Genomic DNA, 15,335 nt, shown 5'->3' with positions numbered 1-15,335 from the left:
TTTTTTTTTTTGTATGGGGACCGACCCAGTCTAGTATTTAGTCATCTCAAAATACTAAGTATTTGTGTATTTAGTACCCAAAGTGGTACTTTAAGTACAAAAGTATTTAGGTGTGCCCATCACTGCTGCCTAGTATATTTCAGGACGAATGGATAAGGATTGAGCCAAGAGCTTGTGTGAGCAAATCCAATTTTTGGCAGCCAATGTCAGTTACGCGGTTTTGCAGAATCACGATACGCGGTTTTGTACTTTAAACGACGATATATATATTTATATGAGAATGGATTCGGTTTTGTTGTTGCTTAAAAATTATTTGTTATTTTTTCAATATATCGACACTCTGATGTTGGGGAATGTACTTTGAATGTACTAGCAGAATTTAGAAGTATTACAGATGTACGTACATATGTATGGATTAGAGAGCAGCATGAATTCATTCAAACTTCTAGGCAAACAGAGTACGGTAGATTTGAATATTCTACTTTACATACAAAACACTCAACAAAAATACTTGTCGATATATAAGAAAAACCACAGTATACAGTAAACCAACCATTGACAATATGCTTATTTGAAAATTAATACATGAAATACTGTGCATGTATAGGATTTTTTTGTCATTAACCCATAGGCAACGACTGGTGCAAAAGTACCCACAAATATTTGTTGATATATTTGACATGTAAATTTGCACAGCAAAATTCGTAAAAAATAATAATAATACAAAAATACTGTTACTACATGGGAGGTGGGCGTGGTTATTGACAGCTTTCGCCAAAATTGAATACTAACCTAAATTATACCAAAGGCGACTTCGGCCCTGACTTTCGTTGAAATATCTAAATTTTGTTCGAGTTTACAAAGAGACACGGTTGGATCAATTCAACTCGGTCATTCTGAATATTTTGATAAATATGTATGTATGCATATGTGTATATATGTACATACATTTTATACGGTTGACAATTTGGCTCGCTTATCTGCATAAACCGTCTTTATTGCATTAACTTATGCATTATCTCCTTGCAAATGAGAATAGCGACTGGACAAATACATAAAAATTTCGTGCATTTGTTCGAACGTGGAGATATAATTTTGTGTACATATTTCATTAAAGCTATTAAGGTATCTACTATAAGAGTGGTTTATTTGAAAATGAGAGAGTTCTACCTTTAAGTTAAGTAAGTACTTGTTCTACCTCCTAAATTTTCCAAAGTCAGCCCACCATTATTCACTGAAAGTTGTGTTCGGAACACGGTATGACTTATGTAGGAACTGCATCCGGTCATAATCACTTACGCTACACGCGTGATTTGTTTGAAATTTGGTTTTTCTCGTTATTTTATTTTATGTGACTGAAAATATTTTTCACTATAAGAAAATATTGATATTGGATTTCATTGGGTTAACGAAAACGACAACTGTGAAAAAATATCAACCAATACATTCAAACAAATTGTCAAATAAGCATGCCCAACAAGCATTTCAGTAAACGTTTTTAAAAATAACTTAAACTAAGTTTGCTATAATAAGCGTTAAATAAGCATTTTTAATATTAAGCTTATTAAAAGTTTTTTCAAATAAACCTTTAATAAGTTTTGAGAGCGAATGTTTATAAATAACTTAAACTTATAAATGAAATGTAAATGCCAACGACATGAAGTAGTAAATATAAAATTTTTTCAATCGTAAGTGACGTGTTTACGTTTTTTAAAATATATTATTAAAAGAAACAATTAAATAAAACCGATGTGGTAAAAAAAGTCAAATCCAGGACCCGCTGCGCTAATCGGTGGAGCATTCGAGTCTTCAAATGATGAGTACCCCTTATCCTTTCTTAGTTTAACATTCAATTAAAAATGTATTGAATTTTTTTCAGAAAAGTTCATCAATGAGAATGACGGCGATGAAGCGGAATATATAGCTGCATCGATGTCGCTTTTCCAATTTGCCAATAACCGCAAGTAATTGAAAGCACGCAACAAGATGTAATAATTAACTTTTTTATGCTTAATTTGTATGTGTTATTGTGAATTTGTATGCTAAAATGTCTATTCACTATTTATATTTTCGCGACTGTAGATGAGTCCGCCGAAAATTCGCATTTCGTTTAGTTTCTAGATGTTAAGCAATCTATGTATGAGTTTTTAATGAAATATCTTTAAATAAAGGGTTATAAAAATGTTTATAAAAAGCTTTCTTTAAGTTTTATATTCATACGCTTATAAAAAACTTTTTTTGAACCTTTATTATAAGTTTACACTTTTACGCTTATAAAAAGCTTTCTTTTGAACATTTATTACAAGGTTATATTTCTACGCTTATAACCAATGCTCCTTTTCGATTATATTACGCTTACTTTCAAGCGCTTTATAAACAAAAAATCAACGTTTTGTAAGCTTAATGTTTATTATTGAAAACTTAAAAAAACCTTCTTTAAGTTTATTTTGCTTGTTGGGAATGTTCAGTACCCTTTTGCTTGTTTCAGTACCTGGATGCGATTTGGCCTAACTTATTTGTATCTCTGTAAAAATTCTGGAGGTATATCCTTAGTTTGCTTTCACGGCTCATGTACTCGATTTTGCGGACTTAGATACTTAGTAAGCTGTGCTTTTAGTTGTTTTCGGAAATTCTCAATGAGATTCATATCCGCGGATTGAGAAGGTCATTTCAAAATAGAAAATTTTTGATTTTGCATCCAGTCTTTGCGAACATATGCAGTATGTTTTGGGTGATTTTTCAGCAGAAACTCTAATTTTTCGACTACATCTTGCAAATTTTGTTGGAATATGAACAGATACTGTTCCTTACGCATAATGTGTACTAACAGACCAAGAAAATTTTTGAAATACAACCCCAAACTATTATTGACCGACCACTGTTATTCACAGTTTGCCTTACATGCTGCGCATGGGCTTAATTTGGGTCTTTGACCCAATACCATGCCCGGCCATCTGATTGAAAGCGATTAATTTAGTCTTGTCAGACCAAATAACCTTCAATTNACGCGACATTAGAATACTATCAGAACCAAATCAAAAAATTACCGTTAACCGAGCTCTAACTTCTCCTTTTTCTCATTTTTATAGTTAGTTGTTATTGCAAATTTGATTTTAAGATGTAATTGTAATGTTTCAAATCTCTTAATTTAGTTAATAGGAAATAGAGAAAACTGAGTCGAAGAGACACTCAGTTTCACTCTTCAATCTTTGAGTTTTAAAATTGCAATAAGCTGAAATACTTCTATAATATAAAAATTCGAGTATATTACTCTTATTAATTCGTCTTAAAAACCCTTTTCAGTTGTTTTTATTTTTTCAGTCCTGGTTGACATTTTCATGGAAACACCCATATGTGATCATAAATGGGCGGTGCCACGCCAATTTTCCAAAATTTTATCATAAACGTATTTCTTGGTAAAGAATTGTTGCAAGCATCAATTTTGAATAAATTGGCTGTAATATTTACTGATTTATCGAAGGTTTCGTTTTTCTTTAAATTACCGTTATATGGGATGCGGGCGTGGTTATTATCCGATTTCAAAAATTTTCGGCCATATGTATGTTGTGCCAAGGCCAACAACTGTGCCTTGGTGGAGCGGTTACCCAGATATACACATGTAACCATAAGTGGGCGTGGCTACGCCCATTTTCCAAAAATGTATAATATTTTTATTTTTCATCTAAAAATTAGTGCAAATATCATTTTCAGTTAATAATCTTCAGTATTTACTAAAATATCGCTGTTATCGTATTTTTGAAAATTACCGTTATATGGGAGGTAGGCGTGGTTAATGTCCGATTTTTCCCATTTTCAATGCCATCCGTCCTACGCCCGAAAGAAGTGTACGTACCAAGTTTGGTTAAGATATCTCAATTTTTACTCCAGTTATCGTGTGCACAGACGGTCGGACGGACAGACAGTCACCGCTTAATCGATTTCTCTTTTCATTCTGATCATTTATGTATACATTTGTCTATATCTATCTCGATTCGTTTTGCCTGTTACAAACAACCGTTATGTGAACAAAGTTATAATACCCTTGTGCACAAGTGCGCTCGGGTGTAAAAAATGTAATACAGATGAATTGAAAGCCAAAATTTAAATTAACATGTAAGAAAGTCTAAGTTCGGGCGGAGCCGAACATTAAAGACCTGGCGCAAGTGTAAAATATATGTTTTACACCTTTCCGAAAGCTACCGCTACATGGTAAGCCAGGGTGTATCAATTTTGAGTAAATTAGCGTCCTTAAATTTCGAAATATTGAAGTTTCAAACATTTCTGAAATTTACCGTTATATGAAAAGCGGCCGTAATTTCAGTCCGATTTCAATAATTTTCAACGTTTTCCTTTTATGTGGCAAGCACAATAACCATACCGAGTTTGGTACAAATTGGTACAACGGTCTCCGAGATACATATATGTGATCATAAGAGGGCGGTGCCACGCCCATTTTCCCAAATTTTATCATAAACGTATTTCTTGGTAAAGAATTGTAGCAAGCATCAATTTTTAATAAATAAGCTTTAGTATGGAGCGGTTACCAGGATATACACATGTAATTATAAGTGGGCGTGGCTACGCCCGTTTTTCAAAAATTTGTAATACTCTTATTTTTCGTCTAAAAATTATTGTAAATATCAATTTGGAGTGAATAATCTTCAGTAGTTACTAAAATATCGCAGTTCTCGTATTTTTGAAAACTACCGTTATATGGGAGGTAGGCGTGGTGAATGTACGATTTTGCCCATTTTCAATACCATCCCGCCCGAAAGAAGTACATGTACCAAGTTTCGTTAAGATATCTAAATTTTTACTCGAGTTATCGTGTGCACAGACGGACGGACGGACAGACAGTCACCGCTTAATCGATTTCTCTTTTCATTCTGATCATTTATGTATACATTTGTCTATATCTATCTCGATTCGTTTTGCCTGTTACAAACAACCGTTATGTGAACAAAGTTATAACACCCTTGTGCACAAGTGCGCTTGGGTATAAAAACGAAAAATGTGTGACTCTTATATGAATCTTTTATGAGCCAACACTTTGTGCCAATATAAAAACAATAGAGATTCGAAATTTACATCTAAACTTGTTAATACAGAAATTGAAAATAACAGAGTAGGCAGGCACAAATATCACAGCTAAACAGCCAAACATATACACTCAATTTTGAAATATTTAGGAAGGACGTTTTAGAGCTCTGAAAGTGAAATTCTCGTCGTGGGCTCAGGTTTTGAACTTTTTTCTGGCAAAAGTTTTGATAGCTGACCTGATAGCTGCTGGGACCTTTTGAATTCAATGGTGTCCCATATTTTGCCAGATTTACTCCAGTTTTCGAGATAACGGTGCTTGAAAATTTGCTTAACTTTTGACTTTTTTGTTAGTAATCACCTCAGTTTTAAAGTTATTTTACTAAAATTTTGCACGTGATTGTGCTTCGATATTACCTTAATCTTTTCTGAAAATCATCGAAATCGGTTGACTATAACATATAGCTCCCATACAACTGATTGTTCAGAAATGTGGTTTTGCGCTTTAACTAATGTGGCCAACCGTACTTCTTTGGAAGTACAGAACTTCTTTTTTCGCTCTTGTACTTTTTACTTTGAAGTACAGTCAAATGTACTTCTTTGCGATATTTTGTACTTCAGGTCATGTACTTCTACGATCTCCTAGACGATCATCATATGGCCTTGGCGATAAATTCGTTCAAACTCTTTAAGTCGCCGGGTACCGATGGCATCATACCTGCGCATCTGCAAAGGGCTCTGGAGGTGTCGTGCAATTGGTTGGCTAATATTTATGCGATCTGTGTGAGGACCGGGTACATCCCCAAGGCTTGGAGGGTAGTTAGTGTTGCGCTCATCCCGAAGGCCGGAAAATGCTCTCATGTTTCCCCGAGAGATTTTAAGTCTATCAGTCTGTCTTCGTTTTTGCTAAAAACGCCAGAGAAACTGATAGAACTGTACATAAGAAACGCGACTCCTGGTGACTTGTCTTTCAAGAGCTCAACATGCTTATTGCAAGAAAAGGTCGGTAGATACCGTCTTGCATACATTGCTAAAGTGGCTAGAGGAAGCCTATACGCATTAAGATTATGCAGTAGGGGCCTTCCTCGATGTCGAGGGAGTCTTCAACAATGTCGCTCCAGAGGAAATATTCAAGTCTATTCATAATCTGGGGGTTGAAACCAACGTAATAAGGCTTATCTACTGCCTACTTCGCGACAGAACTGTCGCGGCGGAGTGGGGGAGCGCCCGCTCTAAGCGCAGAGTCAATAGGGGCACTCCGAAAGACGGTGTTCTCGCTCCCTTTCTCTGGATTGCGGTTGTAAATTACCTTCTAGAGGAACTGTGCGCTGTCGGGTGATCGCCTATGTAGATGATGTGGAACTTTTGGTTAAGGGACGATTTCTACACACCCGTTTTGGTCTGGCTCAAGGTTACCTAAACCAGGTAACTAGTTGGGCGATCAACGGCAAGACAGAACTGGTCTTGTTTGACAGGAAGTACAAGATACCCGTTATGGCTCTTCCCTCGAGTGGGGGTGTTCGTCTGCGGCTCTCAGACAGGGTCAAGTTCTTAGGCTTGATCCTGGATAGTAAGCTGTCGTGGAACCCTAACACTAGAGTACACGAGCTCTTTTTTACATCAATGCACGCGTGGCCTACTATAGTAGACCATTTTAAAATGTCAATAAATGCTTTTTTAGATAACATTTAAATTAAACTTATAGTTAAAAAATGTAGCTAAATCTATTACGTTAACGATCACAAACTTAAATTTTTTCATAGCAGCTAGGAATTTGAAAAAATAAATAATTTAGTTATGTAACAGAAAAAATAGGAATAATTTGACTTCTTAGATCAATGTCTTAAATTTTCTTCTTAAACCAATATTATTGAAAAAACTATCAGTTTTCGTAACATTGAGTGCCCGCCGATTTTAATTTTAATTATTCTTTTGTGGAAATAAAGTAGATTTTTTAAATTAATTAATGTTTTTGATTATATACATTACTTGCTTTTCGATATTTTGTATGCTTAATTTGTAAATCGGCCGCTGTGGTGTAGTGGTAAGCAGTGCGCGCTTCCACTCCGCAACGCCTGGGTTCAAACCCTGGTCAAAGCAACATCGCAAAAAATATAGAAAAAAGGTTTTTTCTTAACAGCGGTCGTCCCTCGGCAGGCAATGGCAAACCATGAAAGACAGCTTCTCATAAAAATACAATCGCCGTTCGGAGACGGCGTAAAACTGTAGGTCCCTCCGCGCTGTGTGACAACATCAAGGCGCATGCCACAAATCGGAGGAGAAGCTCGGCCAAACACTAACATATGTGTAACCGCCAATCTATTATTATTATTAATTTGTAAATCTCTTTAAATTTAAAACATAATAAGGCATATTCATAGTCGAATCAAAGTCGAAACTAAAAATAATTTCGACTTTTTTGAAAAATTGTTTTTACCTTCAACTTTGTTTTATCCATGCACATATTCCATTATGTTTTACATTGAAACGTAAATTTTTGTATCTATTTCTTATCTTTTACTATCGAACTGATCTCTATAAATATGACTTCGCCTGTTTCATGTTATTATTACTGTTATTACATTTTATCGCTTTTAACTTAGTTCTAAGTATTGCGAATTCCTTGATAAAGCTATACGCAAACGAAGGGACTTGTTCTTCCTAATTATATTGTAACCTAAACTTACCTATTTTTAATAAAATTAGCCGGGGAAAGACTATAAAAAATTGGCCACTAATGGGTTAAAATATGGTTATCAAGGCGGTAAGTCAAAGTCGTAAATGGGTTAAATTATTCATAATTTGTATAATGATAAAATCAAATTTACTTAACTTAAGACATTACAAAAACCTGAGTCACCAATGGGTTAATGCATGATCAATAATAGGTTAAGACGTCAAAAATTTACTCTTAAAAAGTAGTTCAAGTGAGGCTAATGGAAAGAAAATAATTTCAGAATTTTGAGCACACTGAGGCGGCCCCAGTAAATATATGAATGTATGTACATATCTACTAAAAATATCGCTAGCTTAGAATGCAAAGTTAGTAAGTCCCCTTTCAGACACGTCAAGTCTTGAAAGCAATTTTTATCGCATTCTCTTTTGTGTTTTCTTTTTGCTTCCACACGCGTCAAGTTTTATTGAATTCAAGTCATTGGATCTTTAAATGGGAAGCAACGAAAAAATCAAAAGAGAACAAGAAAACTTGAAACGAATTGACGGTACGGAGGTATCTGTTCTCTTCCCCTCTCTTCCCACCTCTTTCACCAACGAACGAGCAGACTTGAAAGCAAGACTTGACGTGTCTGAAAGGGGACTAAGTCCATTGGTTTTTCAATTTTACAGGAGGGGGAAAAAACTTTTTATAGCCATTTCCTTCAAGTGTTGAAAACAACATTTTGCGCGTTTAAAGCAAAGCAAAACTCCATACGAATAAGAAGGAATCGATCTTTATTAAAAGATTTCGTATTATTTTGGTTTTGTTGGATTTTTGGTCCCTCTTTTGGACTTAGCAAATTTGCCTTTCATTGAAATAAAACGAGAAAAAATAAAACAAAAAAACCTTAATTTTTTCGAAACGATGCATTTTTAATAACCCTTGCTTCCTATATCAAAATATGAGTTTTCATAAAAAGCCAATTAGCAATTTTTCACTGGCGATATGTAAAAAGAAAATCAGGAAATTGGTTGGTGAATTCTACCCTTTTTCCAAGAGTACTTCAGAATAGACAGTTGTACTTCAGAATAGACAGTTGTACTTCAGAATAGTAAATTGTACTTCAGAAAACATAAAATGTACTTCAGGATAGTCAGAAAGTCATTTCAGAAACTATAAAATGTTCTTCAGAATAGTCAATTGTACTTCATAAACCGTAAAAAGTATTTCAGAATAGTCAAATGTACTTCAGAAACCGTAAAATGTACTTCAGGATAGTTAATTTTACTTCAGAAACCGTAAAATATACTTCAGAAACCGTAAAATGTACTTCAGAAGACGAAAATTCATACGCTTTGTAATTATTTAAATAGTATATATTATAGTGATTTTAAATATATTTACTTTTTAATATATTTTTAAATTACAAGTACATTCGTTTATTAATGCAGTTTTAAATTATGTTCCAACCGGCATGTCGCATAAAGATAGTGCATCTGGATAAAAGGTGGCATAACGTTGAATCGCTCTGCCACAATCGCCACCAACAACTGCCGCATTTCCTTCGTCAACGACCGGACCAAATAAGAATGTCGCTTGAACATACACCATGTAGTAAATGCTTGCACGGGAAAATTCGGACTATGAACAAATATATAGCCTTCCGCTTCATGCTGATATGGCAAAAAAAAACGTATGTTAAGACAAATATTGGCATTCCAGCTACATTTGGTCCGGGCGTTGTCGAGCAAAGGCTCTCGTACTTGGAGCGACTTACTGACGAGGCAAAAGCGACAGTTGTTGGTGTCGACTGTGGCAGAGCCATTCAACACTCTACCACTTTTCACCCAGATGCACTATCTTTATTCGCATTGCCAGCTGGTATATAATTTAAAACTGCATTAATAAATTAATTGTTTCGGTCTTAAATATAGACTTAGTTAATATATTTAAAGTTAATATATTTAAAATCACTATAATATATACTATTTAAATAATTAGAATGCGTACGAATTTTCGTCTTCTGAAGTACAATTGACTACTCTGAAGTACATTTTATGGTTTCTGAAGTAAAATTGGCTATTCTGAAGTACATTTTACGGTTTCTGAAGTACAATTGTCTATTCTGAAGTACATTTTACGGTTTCCGAAGTGCTTTTTACAGTTACTGAAGTACAGTTGACTGTTATGAAACCACTCTGAAGTACATTTTACGTTTCCTGAAGTACTGTTGACTATTCTGAAGTACATTTTACAGTTTCTGAAGTATATTTGACGCTTTCTGAAGTACTCTTGGAAAAGGTGTAGTCGCTTAAAATCGAAGTAATTTTGTCAAAAGGAAATGCAGAAGTACAAGAAGTGAAAACCTTCGATCGTAGTGAAACAAGAACACTGCTTTCGAGATGGAGCAAATTGTTATAATTATGATAAATTTTCTTGACTGAAATGCTATTTGCTTTTGTTTTCTCTCTGGTAGGAGTCAGGAAATGATGATGATTCCACTGTAAGAATGCGCTAAGTAGATTGGGAAAATTATACCGATGTCAGCTGGCTGCTCATATAACTTTACTCGATGGCACTTGGGAATGCTATTCAGCGTCCAGTCTGGCCGAAATGTGCTGTAGAAAATACCGATCGGTGTTTATTCACGTGGCTAGTGATTTTCGCGGACTTATGACGTCCGAATGATTTACAATTGTTTAGAACTTAGGGTTCGAATTTTGGGGCGGAGTGCAGGGAGCACCGGCCAATCAATTTAAAGAAAAGAGAGGATTTAATTATAAGTGTGTATTTATAGTATTTATAAGTTTAATCCATTTCATTTATTTGGTGAAGATACAAAGTTATATGTCTTTGTTTTAACTTAAACTAATGCTTTGAGGGAAACTGAGTTCAAGTGTTATTGTTTGCTAGATAGTCTAAGAGCTGGCTACGTAGCGGAAAGGCGTCACTTGGTAAAGTAGAAATTTTAACATTTACTGGTTCGGTTGTTACCTATATAGCGAGAGGCAGGCCGTCAGAACTCTCACTGGAAGTATAAAGTGAGGGTGGGGGGGTTAAACATGCAAATAAGTGATGAGGTAAAGTCCTGAAAATTTGCAATATAATCGAAGACAACATAAGAAGGTAGGGCAAAAATTGTCAGAAGTGTAGGCGGAAGTTAAACAGTCGTCAGAAGGCGCTTATGTTGCAAAAAATTTGGTAAAAATTTGTCCTTTGGTAAACTTCTGACAATTTATATACTTATTCTGTAATTCAAAATGAAATTATTTGCAAAGTGTCAGAAGTCTAGGTGGAAGAATAACGGAGATATTCCGAAAGTAAGGGCGTCGGTGCTCCACTCGATCCATCATTATATTTCGTATTTTTGTATTGTATTCAGAATTTTAAGAAAAAGTCTAAGTATGCAGTTGCATAGCCCATTAAATTTTAGTAAAATAAATAAATATTAGTAAAAAAATAAGTAGCCCAAACTGAGTATATAGTAAATACATACATATGTAAACGAATATGTGCTTTGTGTTTTTTTTTATTAAATAAAAAGTGGATTGTTTTTCGTTATAATTATATTCAAGTAATATTTTGAAACTGTGCAGTTTTATATGTAAATACATAAATACATACATATGTATATAAGAGCAGGCAAAAGAAAACATATCTCACTTCATTTCTGGAAGCAGGTCATAAGCACTTTTGTTTTTATCAAACACTGCAGCACAGTATAGAAAAGGTTTTGTTGTTGTGGCTGTTGATTTGGTCGCCATAAAGGACTTGATGTTGCGAGCATTCAGGGTGCTGTGCAGCAAAATAATGTGGTGAAACATTTTAACATCGGATAAATGGCGAGAGAAATATTGTTATGCGCTTTTTAAGTAAACATGAACGTAATAAAATATTTTATACTTCAATAAAACTAATTAGCGCTATTTTTGCAATTCGAAGTAATCTTAAAAATATTTGTAGTGAAATATATACTTCATGAGTTAAATGAAAACTATGTTATATCTAAAACCATATTCCGATTTACTTCAAATAAATGGTGTAAAATGTTTTATATGTGGATCTAATTTTAATAATAATATTTATTACTTTCATCTACGTTGCATTTATTGTATGCATTTACGAGTAGTTGCAGTTTTCTGCAATTGTCCCTGGCCGACTATACACGTTAAAGCTAAATAATTTCACAATTTCTACATTATTATAGGTTTATATTTTAATAAAATGCGATAAATTACTATACTATACTATATATAAACTCCGATCAAACTATAGTACTGAATGCTTGAAAAACAATTATTTAAATCAAATGATCAATAGTGAACGCACTCGGAACCTATTTTGGAACACAGAGCGAATTATGCATATTAAGACTAAATCATTTCTAACTTTTTGCCATATTATACGTTTATATTTTAATGTAATATGATTAATTACTGAAGAATATATAAACTCCGATCAAACACGATATAAAATATTATGCATATTAAGACTAAATAATTTCTCACCTATTATAAGCTTATGTTTTAATATAATATGATTAATTACTGAAGAATATATTAACTCCGATCAAACTATAGTATCAATTGTTTGACAAACTATTTTAATCAAATGATGAACAGTGACAACGACTCAAATATGTGATGTAGTCACGCATGATAAGAGGTTGTAAAGTTTTTGGAATCGAAGAACCTACTCGAAGAAGACGATGGCCGCAAAACTGGTGCCGTGCAATAAAGCCATAGGAAATAACGCCATAAATCTGCACGATATACTTATATAAAATTAAAGTGTGTATAAAATTGCTAATGATAAAACCGAAAACTACTCAATATTGCAGACGCCATATAAGGAAAACTGAATTATTACGAAATATAAATAAAGTGGCAGCACTTTACGCCCTTTTGCAGTTTCTCGTTTCAGTTCGGGAACATTGTTTACGTGTTTTTTAATAACAAAATAAACAATCTTTTGTTGTAAAATTTATGTACTTTTTGAAAAAGTTGTTCAAATAATATATTCTACTAGCGTTTCAAAAGAGAATATTGGTGATTTAGTGCATTTTTGAGCGTGCAATTACTCATAAAAAAGAGCAACATTTCAAAAAAGTTTTTTTTTTTAAATAACCTTTACAGAGATAAAAATGCGCCGAGGGTACCCCTCCTGACTGTTTTGCAAGTTGTAACTTCAACTAGAGAATTACCAAGATACTTTATGTTTATATGCACACCAGCTCTGCACTAGGTAAACATTACACAAAAAACTATCAAAGGTGCAATGACGCCATAATGGCTTTATTTCACTTTCACAGTGAGAAATAAGGCCATACGCATAAATATGGCTTTATTTCTCAATGTAAAGTGAAATAAAGCCATATGGCGTTATTTCCTATGGCTTTATTGCACCGCATCCGCAAAACTATGTGGGCTGATGAAACGTCTTCAGGCATGCCTTTGACGATCGTTAGTCAGACAGAGGTTTCACATACGATATTTTAGCCAAGGCTGGAATTCGTTAGCGGACAGAGCACACATTTACAAAATATTTATTGGGCTGCAAAACGTGAATTCCGATTTTATGGGTCTATTACGGATGGCAACCGAACTTCAGTTGAGTGGCCAGTGGCTGAAATGGTATTCTGTTATAGCCACCAATATGTATTCTCCCTTGACAAGACGTTGGATAATCGCGGCAACACAGCCGGATACCTACTCTATGCTTTTACGCGCATATGCTAAATTTCTCGCACCTCGCCAAAGTGCTTGACAAAGGCAGGAGGGCATATCTTCACCATTATAACTTAAAGTAAAAAAGTTTAAGGCATGCAATAAAAGAATACAACAAAACCAAAAATGTTCTCAAAACTATTAAACATAAAAAACTCATTATTTAAAATGCAATAAAATATCGCAATTGTTTTTATTTGTACATATTTACGAAATGAATCTTAAGGGACCCACAGTAAGTCCTAAACCTATAAATGACTAATAAGAAAAAAAAATAAATAACAGAAATCCCGAGAAATGTGAATAAGTATGGCGAGAAATTTCTAAATAGTAGCGAAACTGTATCTCAATAATAACAATTTTAAGCAAAAAATACCACCGACTTCAATCCTCATTCCGGTTGTTCTAGTTACGTAGACCCGACTGCCCTCCTTTTTAAATCGGTTAAAAAAATGAATACGTTTTCTATAAATACAGGAAAACTTTTTCGTAATATCTCGAACAAGGTGTATTAAACGAGCTGTTATTGACAACTCTGCGGTACTGTTATGTCAGAAAATATAAAGAAACGATTCAAAATTCATAAAATTTTTTCTCAATTTGACTTTATAGGATGGTTCTTCTGAGAGCAATGTCAAATTCAATCACACTGTTAAATACATTTTGATCTCTACATAATACTCCCTCTGTAAATATTTTAGGAAGTGTTCCGAAATTCGCTCCGAGCGCATTCACTGTTGATCATTTGATTTAAATAGTTTGTCAAACAATTAATACTATAGTTTGATCGGAGTTAATATATTCTTCAGTAATTAATTATATTATATTAAAACATAAGCTTATAATAGGTGAGAAATTATTTAGTCTTATTATGCATATTATTTTATATCGTGCTCCAGCGCGTTCACTATTGATCTTTTGATTGAAATATTGTTTGTCAAGCATTCAGTAGTGAAGTTTGATCGGAGTTTATATATTCTTCAGTTATTAATCATATGTATTACATTAAAATATAAACGTATGATATGGTAGAAAGCCAGAAATTATTTAGTCTTAATATGCATAGTTCGCTCTGTGTTCCAAAATACGTTCCGAATGCGTTCACTATTGATCATTTAATTTAAATAATTGTTTCTCAAGCATTCAGTACTATAGTTTGATCGGAGTTTATATATTCTTAAGTAATTGATCACTTTTTATTAAAATATAAACCTATAATAGGGTAGAAATTATGTAATTATTTAGCTTTAATGTGTACAGTCGGCCAGGGACAATTGCAGAAAACTGCAACTACTCGTAAAAACACACGATGTACAATGTAGATGAAAGTAATAAATATCATTATTAAAATTAGATCCATATGTAAACCATCTTACACCATTTATTTGAAGAAAATCGGAATATATTTTTACATATAACATAGTTTCTATTTAACTCATGAAGTACATATTTCACTACAAATATTTTTAAGATCACTTCGAATTGCAAAGATAGCGCTAATTAGTTTTAAGTATAAAATATATTATTACGTTCATGTTTACTTAAAAAGCGATTAACAATATTTCTCTCGCCATTTATCTGATGTTAAAATTTGTCACCACATTATTTTGCTGCACGGCACCCTGAATGCGGCAAAACAGTTGCTCAAGCCCTTTATGGGGACCAAATCAACAGCCACAACAACAATAACCTTTTCTACTGGCATAAGCAAAAACAAAAGTACTTATGCCCTACTTCCAGAAATGAAGTGAGATATGTTGTCTTTTTTACAAGCTTTTATTTTTGTCTTTATTTTGGCTTAGCATTTGCGATTTTGCACACAGTTTCAAAATTTGCGTTTTTATTAATAACTTGAATATAATTATAATGAAAAACAATACACTTTTTATTTAATAAAAAAAAACAAAGCACATATT

General features: G+C 33.6%; 1 protein-coding gene across 1 annotated transcript in view; it reads left to right on the top strand.

The window, feature by feature from the left end:
* Positions 1-15,335, top strand: part of PolrMT (mitochondrial RNA polymerase) — a 363,978-nt gene that overhangs the window by 94,784 nt on the left and 253,859 nt on the right. The window lies entirely within an intron of this gene.

Source organism: Rhagoletis zephyria, unplaced genomic scaffold, assembly GCF_001687245.7.
Source record: "Rhagoletis zephyria isolate East Lansing unplaced genomic scaffold, Rhagoletis_zephyria_1.1 Rzeph_scaffold_00215, whole genome shotgun sequence".
Taxonomy (NCBI): Eukaryota; Metazoa; Arthropoda; class Insecta; order Diptera; family Tephritidae; genus Rhagoletis; species Rhagoletis zephyria.
This window is presented reverse-complemented; position numbering and strand designations above follow the sequence as displayed.